The 5,000-nt window shown below is 34.3% G+C and overlaps 1 long non-coding RNA gene across 1 annotated transcript in view; it reads right to left on the bottom strand.

Annotated features, from left to right (window-relative positions):
- LOC125034531 overlaps positions 1 to 4,223 on the bottom strand; it is a 236,106-nt gene extending 231,883 nt beyond the window's left edge. The window contains exon 1 of the long non-coding RNA XR_007115699.1: positions 4,026 to 4,223. This is a non-coding gene — a long non-coding RNA (uncharacterized LOC125034531). The remainder of the gene's footprint in view (positions 1 to 4,025) is intronic.
- Between the last annotated feature and the right edge of the window lie 777 nt (positions 4,224 to 5,000).

Genomic DNA, 5,000 nt, shown 5'->3' on the forward strand with positions numbered 1-5,000 from the left:
CAGTATATCACTGAGATTGAATATCACTGCTGTCGCTGAATATACGATTCCAAACACCAGGTGGCTTAAATGTTCAAAGTGCCAGAGTCACGAAAGGCAATTGTGGGTTTGTTCGTCAAAAGTTTGCCATCAAAAGTCAGGCAACCGTATGGCAACTACCCCCCCCCCCCCTCCCCAGAAGAATCAAAACATTGTAGGCTGACAGATTCCCGACCACAAAAAAGTATATAATTTATGTATTAACTTTGAGATTAAAGGTTGATACATTTCTGATTACTTAAATTCACATATTTATTTGTTCTTTCAGGTATTTATCTGTAAAAGTATTGCATATCCATTTTTTTACATACCGTCATTTATACCTTGCCTAATCAGCTGGTAATTATATAATGTATCATCAAACTATATATACTACAAGTTCCAAGATTTGCGTATAATAGTAATCATAATTTTTTTTGTAGATCTACTGTTTCCAAGGTTACTTAAAAAAGACGTATTTGGCAACTTACTCCTGTAGCGCTAACTGTTGTTACTTCCACAAAGTTCACTAGACAAAGGAATCTGCGTATAAATGTTTGGCTTTGACTGTATCCTTTATGAATAAATGTTTGGCTCTAGTAGCGTCCTTTAAAACAATCATCTGAACGTATTATATATTATCGATATTTTGGTAGGAATCATTCTTAATAAAAAAATATATATATTAAGTTTACAGAGGGAACTTGTGTATAAATGTTCATCTCTGGTCGTGTCACTTACTGTCTGAATGAACTTCCGTTTGTCATTATTATTGTTATTATTATTATTATTATTATTATTATTATTATTATTATCATTATTAGTGCTGTTGTCGTTATTTTGTTATTATGATTGTTATTATTATTATTATTATTATTATTATTATTATTATTATTATTATTGTTATCATCATCATTATTATTACCATCATTATCATCAATACTCTTGTTATTATTGTCATTGTTATTACTGTCCAGCCCTCGAGTTTGTGCTTCGAACAGAGCATATTGGTGATGCTGGAATTGGACACAACGAAGCAACTCTTGTCTACGAACCTCAATATGAGGCTTCGAAGCTCTGAACTGCTGAAGCTGATGACGCTAAACCGAGGAAATTGATTTGAACTTTAAAAACCGCTAAAAATTATTTGAACCGCTAATCCGTTGAAATGAATGTCTTTTATTCAATTTAAATTACATTTCATTCGTGTCTGAATGTATTCATTGTTAGAATATGCATATCGCAGCATCACTTGTTCGTCTAAAGGATAAGCAAGCACAAGCTGATTGTATTAAATATCTAACAATATTAGCTCGTAGGTTATTTGCCTATTATTCTCAATTTACAAACGGTAAAAAAAGCTGGATAAGAAAAAAAAAAAAAAACCTCATTAACATTCGGAAAAGACTTGAAACATGAATGAAAAGCCTATAACACAGGATTTCCCAGAAGGCCGCCGTTCTTCCTCTTCTCCGGGCTTGTATTATTCCGCAGGCTTTATTAGCACGCATAATTTGATTCCCAGGTCTAAATGTTGGCAAACCCTAATTTGCACAGATTAAACTAATGGGCTTGGATTGACGGGGATCGGGGGGGGGGGGGGGAGTTTGAACTTGACTTAGACCCGCTCATTTCCTGTCAGTGCCGAAATTGGGACGATCTAACCTTTTGACACGAACATTATGAGGAGAGAGAGGAGAAGGGAAGGGAAGGGAAGGAGGAAAAGAAAAAAGGAAAGGAAGGAGGGAATAAGAGAGGGAGGGAGGGAAGAAGAGACAAGGGAGGGAGGGAAGGAGGGAGGGAGGGAGGGAGGGAGATAGAGATAGAGATAAATAGATATATATATATAGAGAGAGAGAGAGAGAATGAAACGATCGTATTTGTGCATACTGTATGTATACACAAACAGGCACAGACACACAGACACTCATTTGTAAATAAAAAAAATATGCAATATATATATATATATATATATATATATATAAAAGCATACATGCATATTATAAATACAGACAAACGTAACTTATTAGGTCTGTGAAAGTTTGAAACTAGTATTTGGGCGTGACGATGAAAATCTTCATTATGGCTTAAACACATCGGTTTATCAAGAAGTGAAATTACAGTTTTGTAATTGCGTGTTCATTCTGACATGACTCTTGATTTTGAAACTATTATTTAACTGATCATATCGGTATTGTGGGTTTTATTCTAAACATACATACACAAAGACCGACATAATATTATATCTGCAAATATATGTATATGTGTGTGTGTGTGTGTGTGTGTGTGTGTGTGTGTGTGTGTGCGTGTGTGTGCTTGTGCGTGTGCTTGTGCGTGTGCGTGTGCGTGTGCGTGTGCATGTGCGTGTGCAACTAACAGAAACACTATCGCCCCTATAAATCCAGAACCATTTTTATCACCTACACTTCCCGGCTCAATAGTAACCTAATCTAATCTAGCCTAAACCTCTCATAAAACACTTTAATCACGTCTCAAAACCAAGAATAACAGATTCAAACAGAATACAGGATATTGGTTAATCTCCGAGCCTTCAAGTTTCGAAGCTCCATCGCATAACCCCATTCGAAATATGACAAATAGACGTGAATACTGTCGAATTCATTTCCAATACCTCAAGAAGCCAAAGATCAGGCGAAGGAAGGCAAGCGACAGAGCAGTCCAGGATCCAAATGCCTATTATCGGAAGGTTAATATACTGTGAGAAGTTATACAAAAAAAAAAAAAAAAAAAAAAAAAGTTATAAAAAAAAAGTCATATATAAAAAAAGATACATTTCTATTCGTCTTCGAAAGAGCAGTTGCGAGAGCGCACCTTCAAAAATTAGCTATAATTTTCTGAGCTGCATTATCTAAAGTGAGTTATGATGCAAGAGGATAATTTGTAGTGTTATTAAGCGGGTGTGTGCATTACACTAGTCTTCGTACACATTAATAAACCTTTCAGACCACAGAGAAAATTAGCTCAGATGGAATTATTTCTTAAGTTAAAAGTGGGTGGCCTAGCTATTAGGCCGCTCATAAATCTCCCCCGGAGTAATTAGAGATAAAATATTTACAAAACACTATTGCTAGATTTTGCGTCATTCATTATCGTAAAGCAATGGGGACACTGGTAACAATGGCTGCAACAGGGAAATTGAATGAAGGTTTGCATGCATGCGACATCTGGCTACACTGTTCTGGGTACTCGCAGCGAACAAAGCAACATGTTCACTCGCCTTTTTATTCAGCTTTATTTTGTTAAGAAAGAGAATGCATAGTACAGGGACCATTGATCTAGCACACAATGCCAGAGTGAGGGGGGGACGTGAGACTACGGATTAAGCTGGACCAAGAAAATCTGATTTATGTGCATACAAACACATGTGTGTATATGTATGTGTATGTTTATATATATTGAAAAATATAGATATACATACATATATATATACATATATGATATTAACAAAAACATATCTGCATATATACGTGTGTGCGCACGCGCATACGAAGTGCACACTGAACAGATATAAAAAGGAACGACGGATGTTTAAGTAAACGGAAAGTATTACACATCGATAACTACAAAACATTACATTAGTTCTAGTAAGACTGAACAAAGGCTCACACCTTGAGAAATTGCTTTGTAGTATTACTTCATGATTACTTGCAATCGCTATCAAGCTCGTCACAAATACATACGGTCTCGAAATCATCCCTAATTGCGTCTGTGATCAAGCGTTAGTTAATTTTGATGATAGTTACGACGATCGTGATGGCTCATAATGACGATTAAGGTGATGCTAAGAAAGATAAATGATATCCAAGACAACGATAATTTTTAATTTTCCTTAACTTTAAAATCCGTACTAAACTATTAAAAACATGAAAATATAGATACTTACTGTTGGCTTCAATTCATCGTATCTTCCAGTAATACTACAGTAATACAAATGCCCAAAAGCACAAAATGCACACTAAAGTACATACAACATTAAAATACATTACCTAATTGCCTCGTCTCCGTCTCCGTGAGTCAGCAGAAAGGCATATTTTTAATTCGTGTTTTCCCGCGTTTATTTGCACTAATATTAGTTATATGCTAATTTTAGCGTATATTTCAACATCATTCCACTTTGTTAGTAGAGTTAGACACTCTTTTTGGGGGAGAAATAAGCGATAAGACCAACCCGATTTGACGGATGTCTTCACACTTACACAGCACGATTAAAACAGATTTTTTTTTCTTCAAATTTTCGAATGCTGTAACAGGCGACGGACGTATACACTTATCTAGATTAATAATTCTAGTCTTTTAAGTGACAGAAAACCTTTCGTGGTTGTTCTTACATTTTTTGCTGTATCACATAGATATGTTTGTAATATTTTTTGTCAAGTAAATTCTTTTTCTGTGAAATGTATATGGCTGATCTTTGTTTTTAAATTTATCTATTTTTCTACTTTTCTTTTATATAGACTATATAAACAACATATTTTATCATATGTATCTGTAACAATGGAACTTTCTTTATTAAAGTGAAAAAGTGACATTTAAAATAATCGGTCGACGGGAATCCGTTGGCCGTTATTTTGGAGGGAAAATCGTGGGGGTTAGCTGCTTATTCCTTTATCTGTATAATCTATCATCGATCTAATTATCTTTTCATCTATTCATATTTGTACTTATTCATTCATCTATTTGCTTTTTTTGATTAGCATGTATGTGTATTTTATTGATTTTTCTTACAATATTTATTCATTTATTTCTGGAGGATAATTTTTTTTTCACTTGATTATGATATTCATTTGATGCTGCACAAAACTGTAAAATAGATATTCATTAGTAATCATTACTGTGTCTTTTTATTGCTTGTTTTTTTCCGCGAAATCTGAAGTCTCATTTTTTTCTCTCCTTTTTTTCTTTCAAACTAGAAACGCCTAATATTGATATCTGAGTCTATTATCCGTTTGATAATCAAGCGT

Source organism: Penaeus chinensis, chromosome 18 (genome assembly GCF_019202785.1).
Source record: "Penaeus chinensis breed Huanghai No. 1 chromosome 18, ASM1920278v2, whole genome shotgun sequence".
NCBI lineage: Eukaryota > Metazoa > Arthropoda > Malacostraca > Decapoda > Penaeidae > Penaeus > Penaeus chinensis.